Here is a 17658-nt window from a genome sequence, read left to right on the forward strand (position 1 = left end):
ATGTATACATTTTTCTAATGGAAAAAAAATTAATTGATGTTCCTGATAAAGTCAATGAATCTTGATGTGATAGGAAAAAAATGTACTTTTAATGATTCAAAACTGAAGACGAGGGTTAAGGATGTAATAACTGATTTAAACTAAACTGAGTGCTCTTTTAATCACAAAATCTGGTTCTTTCTCTGTGAATTGAATAACATCTTTAGAATACATCCTTTATTAGAAAGTTGCTGAAATTCATTTTGCGAGCATCTTGAGACAGCAAGCAACTTACTTTGATAATGGTATAGGGTTTATTCCTCCCAGCAGGAATATAAAGAGGTAGAGTCAAGGACCATTAGGGTCAGCCTTGGTGGGAGAATGAATACATAGAAACATGTAATTTGAAAGAAAAGTGATATTGAACCCATCTTGTAGTGTATGAACATGAACATCCCAGTACAACCTGTATCCCATCGCTGATCACAAATAAAGCAACATTTGTATTCAGCTTCATTGGTGTATTTCAAAGACCTGTGTATTAACTGAGTCTTGTTTAATTACAACCCCACAAAACAAAAGGGCAAATAAAAAGATTTTATCTATCAAGAAACACACACACACACACACACACACACAAACACAGCCCCACGCAAAACTCATATTTCACCACACCCCTGCCCACAGCCTGTGGCTTATTACAAAAGAACCACAAGGATATATTTCAGGAAATCTTTTGGCCACTGCTGATTGAAGAGGCTGACTTTTATTCTCTCAAGTATACAACTTCCTCTTTCCCCACTGCTATAGTACACTGGGGTACCGTTATGTGTTGACTGTGGACTTCATCCATTCATCACTCTTTTCACCTATGAAGCAAAACACTCATACATCAAGTAGCGTGACCTACCTCTTCCCTAAATCATACTTTGTTTTTCAGTGTAAACAAACGCTGCTACCCCTGATCCCAAAAAAGTATGACAATAATGTGTTATTTTACATAACGTATTGTAATTTGCTAAGGTTAAAAATCTCTCTGATCTACCCCTTTATAGAGGAAATAAAGTGTATTCGTGACCAAATGTAAAAAATGGACTAATCTACACCAGCCGTTTTGCATGCCGCCATCCAGGTCGGTCCACCTGTGTGGAGTTTGCATGTTCTCCCCGGGGCTGCGTGGGTTTCCTCCGGGTACTCCGGTTTCCTTCCACAGTCCAAAAATATGCACGGTAGACTGATTGGACACTCTAAATTTCCCCTAGGTATGGGTGTGAGTGTGCATGGTTGCCCGTCTACTTGTGCCCTGCGATCGGCTGGCCACCGATTCTGGCCCGGAGACAGCTGGGATAGGCTCCAGCACCCCCTGTGACCCTAATGAGGATAAAGGGGTTCAGAAAATGAGATGAGATGAGAGATGAATCATTACTACACCAGCCACCACTATTATGGTGTCTTTGCTTGACATAGTAAAGGGCCTTCAGTAAACTGTCCTGGGCATACCATTTGTAGCGCCATACTGTCTTGAAACATTTAATAACACAACAGTCCCCAATCTTTTCTGCACTTTGAACTGCTCTTACATATTGTACGAGACAACATATTGACGGAACATCGAAAATGTTGTGTAGCAATACTGAGATGCCCGCAAACGTGTAGTACTCTGCATTGTGTCGACATAGACGTAGATAATTTCAGTGATCTGCCAAATCAAGCCAGCCACTACAAAGTCAGAGACATACCACTAGAGCACTGCATTGGCCAACTGGCAGAATAAGTCAGGCATAACATCCAAGCAATACTTAGTTCTGCTTTAATTTTTCTGTTGACCTTTGACCACATACATGCTGTGACTTGCTCCTTGCTAATCCTACCGGACTATAATCAAATCAAAATGTTAATATGGTATTTTTGTTTTCCCTTATATATATTATCCAACTCAAAAATCGATTTTCTTTGTCTTAAATATCCAACTCGTTATTGTTTTTTTCTTTTGTTTTAGGTATAAAGTTTGCGCTCTCAGTTCAAAGCAAAGGAGAAGCCAAACATTGGCTAAGCTCTCAATAAACTCAAAAATTAGTTCACTCGCATCTCAAGGCTCCACTATATATGTAAATATTTGTGTATGTGTGTTCCTGCAAATGAAATTCATGTAAACAAGTTTCAAATGAAAGGCAGCTGTGAAGCCTTCAAATTTAGCTGGGTGTCGCGTCCACCAAGATGCAGTGTGACATGTTTGCTTATCGTGTCGGAGGGGATTAACTGTCAAGCAATTTTTGCCATGTAATTATTCATCTTAAACCAAGATTCTGCTTTTATTCACAGTTATTTAGACATATATACACGTGCAGCAGCACATCCTGGGTCAGTTTTGCCAATTTTGAACAGATTATAAAATTGTGCAAATATGCTTGGGGATGTTTACATGAATGATATTTTAAAATGAATGCAAAATGTGCAATTGAGCATTTTGATTGTTAGTTTGCTATATGTATTGCATGGTGTGATCACACAACTCTGCAGGGGGGAGGCTTTGCTCTTTTAATCTGTAATCCTTTGCTTTCTTAAGGGAAACCAAGGCCGGGGATCAGAGGACAGAAAGCCGATGTATCCTTCGGCAGACGTGTGGCCGTGCCGCCACACTCTGCCCGTCGTGTACTGAAGCTATCACAGTTGGGCTATGAAGCAGGCAATTTTAGCGGTGTGCTGTGAATCGATACCCAATCACATCACGTTCACGGGCAGCACATTAACCTGAAGAGGCCATAGAGCAATTTACAGCGCATTGTTTTTGGCCCTGGGAGCAACAGGCGTGAGAAGCGATAGAAACATCACGTCAGAGCAAGACAAGGCCCTTGTTTTGACAACGACGGCCTTTTCTCTGGTCGGAGATCACTGCCGGGAAAGAGGTGCGTCACAAAAGGCCCAGAAAGATGCAAATGGCATTGAATTCAAGGACAAGAGTTGTAATGTCATCTTTAGAAGAACAATGTCAAACACAACCGGCCAGCTCATTGTGTGCAAACATATGAAGGACATCGAAGAAGCAAAAGACACACCGCACAGAATCTGTTGAAAAATACTTTGATTGTGAAACCATTGTGCTCATCTTGTCATGCCAACAAGTAGTTTCTACACACACCTGCAATCATTACCTTTACACAGCGGGGCTGCCTGAGTGGAACACACTGCCACGCTGTGAGCACAGTTTGCATCATGGATTAGAGAAGACAGCCACAAGGTAAAAAAAAACAGGAATAGAAAATGGACTAACTAACCGACCATCAAAAATGGGCTTTGTTGATAAATATTACCTGGATGATTTTTTTTAAAAATATGTCATACTGTGGGGACAAATAAACCAACAACAGCGTCGGTAAAGATTCAGTCATGATTAGTAATTAAAAAATGCAGTCCGTCAACAATCAAGAGCTTGATATCTCACATTTCATGTGAGCTGCTTTGCTTTGCCTTGCTTTCCAACTATAATCATCAAAGATGTGAGTGGCTTCTCCACAGGTGGGAGGGTATATTGCAAAAAGAAAAACGTTGTCTGGGGTTTTGCCAATCAACCATTTCCAAACATACATTTGGGGCAATAAAAACAGGGATTTCAAAATCTCTGACCAAAGTCAAGATTTGTAGATTCAGCAACTTTATCATGGCGAGAGTTTCAGTTATTTTACAGGTAGAAATGTCCCTGGTCAATGACAAAATATGTTCTTACATCATATTTGCGGCCCATGTCCACAGACAGTGTACTTAAACTCATGGCGGTTTTGCCGCTCTTTCTTGCTTGTTTTTAAAAACCAAGATATTACTCGACATTCGAGAACATAGACAAAGGACAATGTGAAGGACAGTTCTATTATCTATGCCATTCCACATGCGAGGTATGTCTCAAATGCCGTATTACCTATCTCTGCAGATTCGTCAATGCTTCATTGTGTTCAACTGTTTGTCGAAGTTTTTAATAACAATTTGTAACACAATTGTGATGAGTTATATAATATTCTCACCATTAAATCTCGGCGAAGGTACACAAATATATGTCTAGTGTATAGTAGAAGATAATCGTCATCGCGGAATGTTGATGTGTTATTTGCATGATGAACACAAAATGACGCTGTTATAAGTGAAATGAAGTGGGATTGAACATGACTCACTAGTGACCTACTACATTAAGCGGAAATTTGTGCAAGTGAATACTTGAAAATGCAAAGACTGGCTGGAATATATAGAAATTACGTTGGAGCACAGATATTTATAAGTTTCTTAACTACACTGGTCAAAGCACAAAATCTCTTGAATTCCCCTTATATCACAAGTCTAACATTTATTGAGGGCAACTTTTGACTTACATACAAAAGAAAAATATATAAAGTGATAAAGTCTCATGGCATTCATGGCACTGGAATGTAAGGGAAGTAGCGTCTGTCAAACGCTCGACAAATATTTTATTGCCTGACATTAAACTGAGAAATGCTGAAGTGACTTTAATCAGTCAAGGTACTACAGTAGCTCATGCGAAGGTGGTCCGCTGTTTGTCAGTGCTCAATCACTAATCTAATCTGGAAGGAATAACAGGAAACTGGGTGCTCATGGGTGGGAAAATGTAAGACCCATCACAACTGTTTGATTGATGTGGCAATTCCCATGGCAGAATAAGCTGCTACTTCACGCTCAACAACCGCAGCTGACACAATGCACGAGTACCTAAGACGGTTGTTATGGCTACATAATTCCCTGAAAATGATGCTTTTATTCAGTGCAAAATCACCCCAAGCAAGTCAAGGGCAAACTCCTACAGAATTTACAGAAGTAGAGGAGACATAAAGAAACACAAGGGGGGTTGGCAGGGTCAGGGTTTTAAAATTCTTAATATTTTCTTACTTCTCCTTTCTGGGTGTGGTTCACTATGCAGCATGTAGAATTAGGTTATAAGATTTTTATTTTTTGTATGCGTATAATCATGTGCAGGTGAAGTAAAAAAAATATAATAGAGAGGATTTCAAAGAATATGTTAAAAAGAAAATCCATTATGTCCATAAAAAGCATTTTGTGACTTAGCAACAATACCAAAATGTAGGTCCCAGGGTGAAAACAGCTGGGAACCCACTGCATTAGATTACCAGTCCCACAGTTGCCAGTATTTTTGGTTAATGTTTTGAAAGTGCAAAAAACACGCAAAAGCTATTTTTACAGACAAAAATGGGAGAACAAAACAAAACTTGCAGCTTTACCTAAAGAAGACTATAAAAAAACAGCGGACCCTCAAGATACGAGCACCTCACCTTTAGAGTTTTTCATGATTCGAGCATCATCACGAGAGAAAATGAATGTCATTATACAAGCAAATTTTCACAGTGCAAGGGAAATCCGCAAAAGCCTCGCTCTCACTTGCCTTGTCCAATTACCTCAGTGTTCCACTAAGTGGCATACGAGCATCTCACACCAACACCTATCTCGCTTGTATTATGAGGGTCCACCTTACAACAAAATATTCACAAGAAGGTCCGAACCAAGGATCGACCTCCCGATCTCAGAACTATGGGGCCGAAGCGCTAACCACTCTTTCACCGGGCCGCCCGTATATCAACATCATATCCCAAAACACTTAATGCCATATAGGCATGATCCACCTTCCCACAAGCTCCTGCAAACGAAGCTGGTGTTGATAAGCTATGCTAAATGTGCAGTGATGGTGAAAATACGACAACAAATACAACACAGCATGCCCCAAAGGCAAATATAATAAGACTAAAAAAGATGCTGAGCCATGTTTAGAACTTTCAGTTTTTGTAAAATATTTGAAAAACGTAACAGGGGAAGATCACCCCCAACCCTAACCCATCCGCTATAATTTGCAATATGCTGTGTTTAAAGATTAGGAGAGGTAACCCAGGGAAGACTTCACAGATTCTCTGACAATCGGCAATCAAAAAATCTGCCACAGAGAATTGAGTGACAACTTGATTTCTCATCTGTTCCATAAATCAAGGAAGTAAAGGCAAAGTCGGTTCCACAAAATAAGTTCCCTGAGCCCTCAAAATTTACAAAGGATTTTTTTTAGAAAGTTTTATTAAGAAAACCCACGAAAAAGTCAGGTTTTGACAAGCAGCCTTTCTGTGATACAAGACACTTTTCACTGCATTTAAGAACACGGCTACAAACAACAAAGGGACAGCAGCTGCTTAAAAGGCCAATTTTCCAGTCTACATTGTCATTGTCACACTCTTAACTCCAAAGGCAGACATGCACTCTGGCATCAAAGGCCATTGATTTTCTAATCAAGAACAAATGATGATTAAGGCATATCTGCTCCCTAATCTTTCTGTTTAAAATCCTCCTTTCTGGATCCAATCTGACTTTGGCTCTTTTTTAAGCGAAGGAGGATCAGGACAGTCAAAGACAAAGACACCTTGGCATGTCAAGAATGATTCAAGTTACTGCAAATAAAAATGATCACAATGGAAAATTTCTCTGGGTCAGTATGAGCTCCTACTATTGGCATTTTCAATCTACGCAACGCTAATTATCTGGATTGATATGCTTTGCAATTTTGTACTTTTTGTTTTATAGTTATAGACACAAAACATAAATAAAGATGCAGTTCCATTGAAGCTTTGAATAAAGCCCATTAAATAGCATATCACCTCTATCTATTCTTAAAATCCAAGCAAAAAAATATTCTGTTCTCGACATGCTGTCCTTTGGCACAAAAGAGCAAATATTGCCCCTCGTCCCAAAGATAACTGCTATTGGGTGAACCATTTGGTCTTAAAAATATTTTATTCTAAAAGGTTTCAATTCATTCATTTTCTGTACTGTTTATCCTCACAAGGGTCGCGGGGGATGCTAGAGCCTATCCCAGCCAACTACGGGAACCAGGCGGGGGACACCCGTCAATCAAAGACAAGGAGTCGAGCAACCATTCTTGCTTTCACTCAGACCTAGCGGCAATTTAGAGTGTTCTTACCATGCATGTTTTTGGGATGTGGGAAGAAACCAGAGTACCTGGAAAAAACCCACTCACTAGGGACCGACCTGTGATTGAATCCAGAACTGTGAGGCCAACGAGCTAACCACTAACTAACCACAGGTTGTTTTCTAACACAAATTAAAACATCTCCAAATGGTATTAGAGCAGGTGGTTGATAGTTATTTAAACCTTGAATGCAATGTATAAAAAAATGATCTCAAGTTTAGCATTAAACAATGTTAAAATGGTTATTCCAAAATAGATCACCATTTGTATGACCCTGATAACATTTATACAATACACCAGACAGCTAAACAGACTCATCCCAAGGGTATAACTTCCCATACAATGTAGATTTTAATTATCCAACTTTCTCTCATGGCCAGCCTCCCTATGTATATGTTTAGCCTTTGTGTAATACCTGCCGGAGGATGGTGGATTAACGCTGGCTCCTCATTCTGAGCTTGGTTTGGGCTTAAAGTTGAAATGTCCTTCGGGACGAGCCCGCGGCTCAGCTTAACAATGACACCCAAAAACCTCATCTCTATTCCAACCTCTATTTCACTCTGCTTCTATTTACCACATTCCAACTAACACCATCAACAGTTTGATGGAAGAAAAGAGTGAAAGGCAGATGGGCATTACCCATCCCTGACCTTCAGGCAACACACATCTGGCCAGCATTTGATCCAGTGTTTATATTACAGTACAGCACCACTGAAGGTGAACAGATTGATAACTATCATAAAATGAAATGATGCCAATATCATGATGAATGCAATCTGATGGGGGATGTGAAAGCAATTCTTATTTCAAGATGCATAACAGTTAGCTAATTTAATTGTGCTCGTGTGGTCTAATTGTTTTGTTGCATATTGAATAACTGTCTCTAAAGACCATCTAAAACCATATAGAAACCATAAATTGCTTGAAGCCACTTTTATGAAGAACTGTTGTTGATCGGGCAAACTGGTAGTAATTTCAGCACACTCTCACCGTATTGTGCTTGTATCTCAAATATTAGACCGTAAATCAAAGCAAAAATACCAAGGACTATGTGTCACTTTAGCTACAGTCCTTTTTTATACCCAATCAAATTGTTGAGCAACCACTTCAAATGATTCCCAGTGCTATGCCTAAAATTTTAGCCTTTCTCACGGGGAAGGTTTGCACGGCTCTTAACCTGAACCTTTATGTAAAGGCACTGGTCCATGTCTTTTGTGAAGGTTATCCGTAGATGTTTCACTCCCACAGCCTTATTCTTTTACATACTGTAGCTGCATTTGCAAGGCTCCAGCAACCACAGGGGGTGTGAGATGGGAAATCTAGCTCCCAATCTGCCAGCGACACATCCATATCTAGGCTGCATGGCTCACTGATTTAGGAGGATGCAGTGTCAGGATTATCATCCGTTCCCAGGAAACTTCATTATGATCGGCGCAGGCTGCTATGAGCAGGCTTCAGGCAAGGAGTGTTTGCCTTTTAAATAAGGGGTTCCCTGATACTGGAGCAGCTAGTTAGACATTTTTCGACAGCTAGGACACAAATCAGAGCATAACAATAGCAACACTAAGTACTCAGTCAGAAAGTATTGAGTATGTTTACCCATGGGCAAGGGAAAATGGAAGAATGAATCATTCAAGAGAGTAAATGTCAGTTTATTGTGTACTTTTTAGAAGTATTTCTTCATTTGTGGTAGAAATTTGCTGAGCAGAATGAACACAAGAGCAGTTGGACGAAGTCATTTCATAGCAGTATCTTATAGCAACCTTGGATAATTAATTCTAATGATACTTATTTTTTATTTATTTTTTAATCTATGACACCCATCTCAATCAACATCATTGCACAAAGCCACTCATGTGAATGTGCTATTGAGCGTGACACTGACCTTTACGGTGTTTGTGGACCTCTAAAGACGCGCACGTGAAAAATACACTGAACACTAATGCTGGCCTTTTAGTGTGCAGGACTGATTTGATATAAGCCTGACAGGGGTATTTATAGCATTGCAGAGAGTCTCCCCCCTCTGCTTTCTACACCGGCAGCCTATTCTGATGCAGACACTATTGGCAGGCCTGCTCACTCACTGGAAAAGCCATCATGTCAGCATACTGGCATCAGAGAGCATGTAGTGCTAACAGGTTTAGGGGTCTGCTAGAAAGAGCTGAATGTAGTTCATTATGCAGTGACAATGTACATCCAGCTTTCATGCCTTGCTTTGCATTCGACCGCGACAATCTGCAATTGAATGTCAGAGTTTCTTTGTACAAATGCAAATGCAAGCGTTATTTTTTTGGTCAGGTTATTTTTTTGCTTTTCGGCCATATTACAGACTTCCAGCAACATGTAATCATTGACTTTTACGGGGGGGAGGTAATCTTGAGAAACATGGACCATTCCTTACTGATTTTCTGGGAGCCACATTTCAATTAAGTTTTTCTATTCCGTGGATGTTTCTATTCGTCCTCTAGAATCCAACCATTTCCTCGTCAAGAGCGTTTTTCAACGGGAGGGCCTCGTAAAACCCTCTGGTGAAATTCAGCTTTGTAAACCACTGTGAGAAACAGGTGCCTGTAGACAAAGATATGGCATCGCTAAAGCTATCGGGTTAACATAGCTTTGGGTTGAAGTTTACGGGGTGAATCTTGGCTTGTCGATTATGAGGGGAAATCTCAACGTAGATATGGTAAAAATCAGTATTATCCATTACATTTTATAAAGTTCCAAACCAAGAATATTTCTTGAAGCAACATGTGGTTCTTTACAGTTTGTAGCAATCAATACAGCTGCCAAAAAAATTTCAAATAATTTTAACAGAATTTAAAAACACTTTCAAGTTACAAAGTTGTCAAGTTACAGAAAGTATGCATGTCTCTAGCTTTGTCCTGTTATGCTCACAATGGAGGAATTTTGGAAATATTGGACTTTTTTTATAATGAATTATGAGTAAAGCAGCATAATTTTTCATTGATTGTGCATCTTCGAATGATCATAATTTCCTTTGCATGCCATTGAAAGTCAAATTAAATAAGCTTTCGGATCCTTTCTACAGTGGTACCTCGACATACGAGCAATTAGAGATACGAGTAAAATTTCGAGCAAATAATTATCTCGAGATACGAGACAAATTTCGAGATACGAGAAAGCCAGGTGGCCAAGACATGAGAGGTTGTTTATGATTTTAGCGCGTCTTTTTTGCCGCATCTCTTTCATGTTTAACAGATATCTACGAGCACTGGGCGGAGTGTTGCATTTTTTTTCCAGTGTTTTGTTTCCCGTCACTCAGCGCGAATGGCGGAGTGATCACTAATACGAGGAGTATATATTACTTCTCGTTGGCAAGTGGTCGTGCATTATCCTATTGTGAGGGCATTTGTGTGCATCATTTTCGGAATATTTTGAAGGGAATACAAAGGCAAACAGCCCATCGATAGTGAAAGTCAGGGTGGAGGCAGGGCAAATAGAGCCAAATAAAGGTATCAAACTTTAATACAAAATTAGAATTAGGTTTAGTGTAAGGTTAGATTAATCCAAGTTCATTTAACATTTTTTATGTTATGAAACAAGCGTGTTGTCGTGCAAAAATAATTTTAAATAAGAGGATATATATAAAAAGCCAAAATTGTAGATTTGTATGTCCCCTAAAAAGAAAAAGATAAAGGTTTGGTTTCCCCCCACCCCCATTTTATATATCAAGAATACAGTCACAAATAATTTCACTTTTTTAAAATTGTTTTGCTTAATTTCACATACGTGATGATCTTTAATGAGCATTGTGAGTTGTAACAAAACTGCAATTAATTGGATTATTCTCCTATCATATCATTCGAAAAGCATAGTATTCCTACAAAATTATCTCGTCTGGAAAAAAAAAAAGGTTTGTAGTTCCGAGGCTCTTTTTACAGTGATAAAAGTACTGATAATCATTTATTCCAGACAGAATGAATTATGATATAACGTGTCCACGCACATTTGAGCATTTACTTTTATTTATGTGACTGTTCAATCAATATACCATTAATTGCACTATGCATATTATGTACACATGCATCACCTCATCCAGCTGTTGTTTAGATCAGATGGCGGATTTTTATCCCTTAATTCAATATAAAAGTCTTCAAAACTGCACATTATGTTAAACGATGATAATTTCCAATGATGGAGCATTTTAAGTTGTTTTCCAAAATTCAAGTTTCAAGGCATAATTTAATACTTGGAGCATTTGTATTAAAACTTCTTGGCAAGCATAACCTTTGAAAGTTAGCCATTTAGCAAACAAATGCAAATCACAAATATTCCATTCAACCAACTGAAGATCATTTTTATAAGTCAAGGTTTTTTTTAAGAAACATTGCTCACAGAACCAAGGCCAACAGAAAGTACAGCATATTAACAGTAACACCAACAAGCGCGTAAGATTTGGATGAACGAATAAATTCCTAATTACACAGTGACTTTGCATCACCAACAACAAGATTATTAATAATACATTGCTTTGATCAGGTCATCATTCATTTCCTTTAGCAATGTGATTTGGTTCTAAGGAGGCTTGAGTTCAAAGGCAGTCTGAGTCTGATTCCTTTTGTCTTGCTTAGTATTCATCCTGTGTATGGTAATGTGCTGTAGCTGTACTGAAAGTCATCTACGACATCAATTTCTTATTAAATATCCTAAAGGTACGATTTAAACAGTGACGATTGAATAGTGTGGACAAATATAAAATCCAATATTAATTTACTGCTCTCCTTTCTTCAACGAATTCAAAATTGCCTTGTTGTTCAGAAATGTGATCTTTTTGAAGGCTTGTATAATGATGTTTTTTCCTTTCTGGGAGGCTTACAAATTAATAGCCTTTGAGCTTCAAAACCTAAACAATAAAAAAATCTCTAATAAACTACTCGGCATTTCAGATGAATGTGTGTATTTTTCCATTCAATTACTCCGATGTGAGAATTAAGTGAGCTGTCTGTATTTTACCTGACACTAACAGTTTCAACAAAAACAATCTATAGCTTGCTCGTGTAAATGAAAGCAAATGTTATCTGCCGACAACAACGATTAAGGCTGTTGAGTTGATTCAAGGGCTGATAAGTCCGTACCCCGTGGCAATTTCAGAGTAAATAACTGAGTAAGAAAATAAGAAATGTAGAGCTGCAGAAACAAGTGTAATATATGAAGGACTGGCGTAGGATATATTGTGCCTATCGATTCTGAATTTACTGTAATTGTTGTCGGAGATTACAAGCAGTGTCTGCACGTGTTAACTGTGAAACTCAGCCAGTTTTGAATTTGGCTGTTCCAAAGAAAAGGATTGCCAAATTGAATTTTTGGAGCAAAGTGTGCGAACTATGCAACAAAGCATTAAGAAAGTTGTATCATGCATTGTGCTTTTTGTTTCTTTGGAACACATCAATCTAACTTTGAAACGGGCTAACTTTGTCTGGGCGCCGCTGACTAAGTACAGTCTGAACTCAAAAGCTAAATTATTTAGCCAGCTAGTCCGGTTGATAAATGTTAGCGGCGCAGGTCAATACATTACAGGGATGTGTGGACCACCTACCGTGGGATATATTATGCATTGGGGGAGATAACGGCCATTGATTGTCTCCAACAAGGTCACAGGAAGGTCTCTTTCTGCAGTGAAAGGGCTCTATCTCTTGTGGCAACAACTTCAGGCCACCGACTTAGCCAGACCACATAAAATAAGGTTAATCAAATCTGGGTGGAGAAACTATGAACATTCTTGCGTTTACGAAGGATATGGGCTGATAATGGCCAGTGTTTATATGTAGGCATAGCTAACGTTTACATTATTCATGGGGCTGTGGAAAATGCAATGGCAGTGCTAATATAATATTGACCTAACCCCAACACTACATGAATGGCAATGGAGACACTGTTGAAGACACGCACATGCACACACACCCCTACACACTCGCCCTGTGCAAAGTCTTACTGGAACATATCGTTTCCTCTTTTGATCAATCCACATATTATACATGATACGTGGAAACTCAATATTGAAAATGGCTTTGCTAAAGGTCAAATCTGTGAGTGGATACAAAGAAAAGGGAGATGTCAACAAAAAAGAAAGATATGTGAAGGCTTATCACAAAAACCTTGAGGGATAAAAGCTTGAAACATTCTGTAGCCTCTTATTCAAAATGCAGTGCAGCCTCACTTGAGGACGCTTCTCAGAGCATGGTCAAAGGACTTTGGTAAACGTCATGAAAATAAAACGACTGAAAGAATTAGTGACATGCACATCAAACTCATTTTAATAAAAGATGTGGGCTACTAACTTTAAAGTAAAGCCCAATTATCTTTCGACATAACAGCAAACCAACAGGCGAAAAATGAGATTACGTTGCCAGACTGGAACCACCGTACAAAATCATGCACATTAATCACTCCTTGGATGGCTGATTGAGGGCACAGTTTCTCAATATAAATATGATGATAAAGAAAATGTATTTGTGAACTGTTTGTAAGCTCTTGTAATCTCTATGAATAAATGTTTGCATTAATACATGATTGGTTACACATTATATAACCCAAGGGTTACAATGAATGAGGCACTCCTGAGAGAAACAAATCACATCATACAGTGAGTCAAAGGAGATTTCTAAGCATTTTTGCTGTTAGATACCATCAAAGCATGTTCTATCCTTTCTACTTATAGTATATAAACATGACTTTGAAAAATATCCTGCAGTGGGAGAATAGAAAAGCCAGTGTGGGTCTGCATTGCCTCATCAAGCGAGATTTCAAAAGGCAGAGAGGAATTTCAATGGTGCTTCAAGGTTCTGCTAAAGGACAGGCTGAGTGGAGGAGAGAGGATAGGAGGACAGGTTATTACAGCATTGCTGACGCCTTAACGTCTTAGGCAAAAGTCCGAGGTAAACAGTCACCAAAAAGTCTATGCCAAACCTTGTCTGTATACAGAAAAGTGAGTCAAACGACAATCTATTTTCTCGTGCAACAATGCAAGGTAGGCAAAATAAGAAAATCTCTGAGACTGGTGTCGCAACATATCTATTTTAAAAAGGTAAAAAGAAATTCCCAAAGACAGGTCGGCTATATGAGGATGCTGTCCCGGCATGATGAAATTGTCTGGTTTTGGTTTGGAAGCAGCCCCCCGCCCTGCCACAGTGATGACATAACCTCGTACACTGAGATCATTTTGTAGGCATGTTTCTTGATCATTTAGCCAAGACTGAATGGGGGACACTAACTTTGGGTTTCAATATGTATCTTATGGGACTAGTCCTGGAGATTTTCTGACACACCTCAAAATAAGAGCAACAGGTCTAGTCCACTTATCTTAAAATGACAGACTCTTGAAGCAGCTTCACTGTTGGCACCACAAATATACTAAAGACAAAAACTGCCTTTCTAGTCACAAAAGGTGCATTTATGATGTACAGAAAAGTAGCCTAACTCGAGCATTTTCATGCAGTCTGCACAGCACACACCAGATTTTGTTTTCCCTTCGTGGGCCATTTTCATTACAGCTTTGCCAGTTGAGGGTCAGCGGAAAGCTGGAAATAATGCCAGCTGATTTTGGGTGAGAGGTACTGTGCATTATGGAGTGGTCACCAGCCAATTACAAGTTAAATCATGACAAGCCAAAACCCACAAAGGGTCACAGAAATAATGAATATTTAGCAATTACACAGTTAGGTGACAACGTCAAACCTTTGTATACATTCTACATCCAAGAACATCATCTGCCAAAAAGGTTTTCAAATATGCTGGACAGATGTCTCTTGCAAGCCAGAAAATGCACTAGTGCAGAATATAATCAACAAGGAGAGCTGAGAGCAATCCAATAAACTCCCTACTCTGCTTTCAGTGTGTGCTCAGTATAATTCATTCTTCACTAAAAACGGTTTTGAGCTCAACTTTTATTGGGAACACTAAACATGGGCAAGATTTGCTGCAGCAAAGCTATGTTTTAGACATGTAGGTAACCAGGGAAAACAGCACAAGAGCACAGAGTCAACCCTGTTTCTTTTTACTTTAAAAAACTGTTAGAAGAAAATCCACAGAGAATGTCCTTGTTGTGTGACTGGAAGGGAGCTCAAAAGGTTTTGAAGAACTTGCTCAGTCCTGAATCTTGAACCTTTGGGGACGAATCATTATGTCCTTGTCAGCTTTATTTTTCCAACACAGCCAGGTTCATTGATGTGTAAACATCTGCAGGAGAAAAGTGCCTTCAGACACTGGAACTAAAGGGCTCAAGGACATATTATCAAAGGAAATATTGCAATCCTAATGGAACAGAAGAGTGAGCAGATGAAACTGGCAGAGGTCGCTGTGGTGGTGGTGGGGGGGATCTGACATCTTTCTTATATATATATATATATATATATATATATATATATATATATATATATATATATGTATATATATATATATATATATATATATGTATATGTATATATATATATATATATATATATATATATATATATATATATATATATATATATATGTATATATATATATATATATATATATATATATATATATATATATATATAAAAAATGGTATATCAAATATATATTTCCATCAAATTGAAAAAAGCATGATTGGCTTTTGTCCAACAAGGCCAACAGAAAATCCTGGCCATCCGTTGTTGCTAGCTTATCATTCTCAAGGACCTTTGGTGATCAGAGATGAGCAGAGTAGACGTCAGGAAAGGAGAGTCCATAGATAAAGTGCGACAAACCAAAGGCAGTGAGTAAAGAAAATCAACGGGGTTGAATGAACTACAACAACTGATACATTTGGTCTTTGGAGAACTACCAAGGGATTTCCTGCAGGAGAGAAGAGTCCTCAATCTAATATCAACACAACACGAACATCCTCTAAGTCTCTGACACTCCAACAGCCATGATGGAAGGAGCCATTCTGCTTGCTTTCATTGCCTCGGCGAAAAAAAAGAAGATACACGATGTCCTTTTGCTGGCTCCAACTTTTGTTGGCAAAACACAAAATGGGAGAACTAACAGAGCTGAACAAAAGCCAAGCTACACGAAGGGTTTTTAAAACATCCCAAAATAAAACTGAAAGGGCAAGTCTTCCCGATATGAACTCGGCTGAGAGTTATTGGATATTACCACTAGGAGTTCACCCGAGAGAAAGCTCAGTCAGATGAATGAACTCCATCAAGACTATGGACTGGTGTTCGTGACTATATGTCGAGGATAAAATAGCATGAACAATTCATAGACAAAAATACTACATGTTTTAGAAGGAAAACCAGATTTTTGTCTCCGTCCATTTCTCAGATTGAGTCATTTATACAGTTGTGATGTCGATTCAAAAACCTTGATTAGGGTTGCCAACCATGAAGTAGACTAGTTGAACAATATAGCACTTCTGTTGAGCAATATGCTATCTAGAGTAACATGCATAATTCAAAATGAAGTAATATAGCTTAGTAGTGGCTTTCTTGTAAGCTGCAATCTCCTGACACTTCCGACAGGATGTTAAACCAATGTTTTTGTATTCCAGCAGGGTACAAGTGACAAGAGCAAAGCTCGCATTAATTTTGTTTGCAATCTCTTACAATGTTTTGTCAACTCGTGTTACAGAAATTCAGTTGCTTTGGTTGTGTTTTGTGTGATGCTTGCAAAATCTGTATGATCATATTTGAGGAATTGAGACAAGTAAATGTTCCTGTGAATATGCATATATATGTGTATGTATGTATGTGTATATATATATATATATATATACACACATATATATTTACATACATATATACATACATATATACATATATACATATATATATACATATATGTATATATGTATACATGTATATATGTATAGATGTATGCATGTATAGATATATACATGTATAGATATATATGTATAGATATATGTGTATATATATATACACATACATATATACATACACATATATATACATATATACACACATACATATATACATACACACATATATAAACATATACGTTTGGGTTGCTCTGTATTTGAAGGCAAACATATGTCTTTCTCGTATGGCCGACTATGATTCAACTTCCGACGTTTTCTTGTATTCTTTGAAAGTTGCCAACATTCATACAGATACTTTCCTATAATCAAACATGTTAATATCTCAAATTATTCTGCCCAATATTTGACAAATATTTTCATATTTCGCATCTGATTTAGAATTTCAAAATTTTTCCATGAGAAAGTTCACACATTTAAAAAAAAATCTTATATTCCATACCACCTTTGAAACAATTATTGACTGGTTCAAATAATTGCAACAGCTATTACATATTCTGAATTCCTAAAGTTTCCATATGTTGAATATTGCTATAACATTTAGCCTTCACGTGAAATTCTACAGAAATTATGTGGTCTAGTTTATTAAATGGAATTGGCACAAAATACTTCCGCACAGAAAGCAACTGACCAGGCAATTTACAGGAAAGAAATCGTAACATCTATACGTGAATAGCTTTACAGCTCAGTGAACACATGGTAAAAGAGAGTGAGACCGAGTAAAGGACGAGCAAAGAAAGAAGAGCGTAAGAAATCGAAGACACAAGCTGAGTTCAATTTAAAGGCTTCCCACAAGGGGTGAAGTGACCTGTATCTGCTACCTTGGAGGTCACACAATATCTACGCCTTCAGGAGATATGACGGACCCCTACCACAAAATGGACACACA

General features: G+C 38.2%; 1 protein-coding gene across 15 annotated transcripts in view; it reads right to left on the reverse strand.

The window, feature by feature from the left end:
• The window catches only part of camta1a (calmodulin binding transcription activator 1a), a 286785-nt gene that overhangs the window by 248414 nt on the left and 20713 nt on the right, over window positions 1-17658 (reverse strand). Inside the window, exon 1 of one of the 15 annotated variants that reach the window (XM_077597922.1) lies at window positions 8850-8913. The exons of 13 other annotated variants lie outside the window; for them this stretch is intronic. The gene's annotated coding sequence lies outside the window, so the exon portion shown is untranslated. Of the gene's footprint in view, window positions 1-8849; window positions 8914-17658 lie in introns of those variants that run through there. One more of the 15 variants, XM_077597926.1, reaches the window with a different exon arrangement.

This window comes from Stigmatopora argus, chromosome 1, assembly GCF_051989625.1.
Source record: "Stigmatopora argus isolate UIUO_Sarg chromosome 1, RoL_Sarg_1.0, whole genome shotgun sequence".
In the NCBI taxonomy this organism is placed as follows: domain Eukaryota; kingdom Metazoa; phylum Chordata; class Actinopteri; order Syngnathiformes; family Syngnathidae; genus Stigmatopora; species Stigmatopora argus.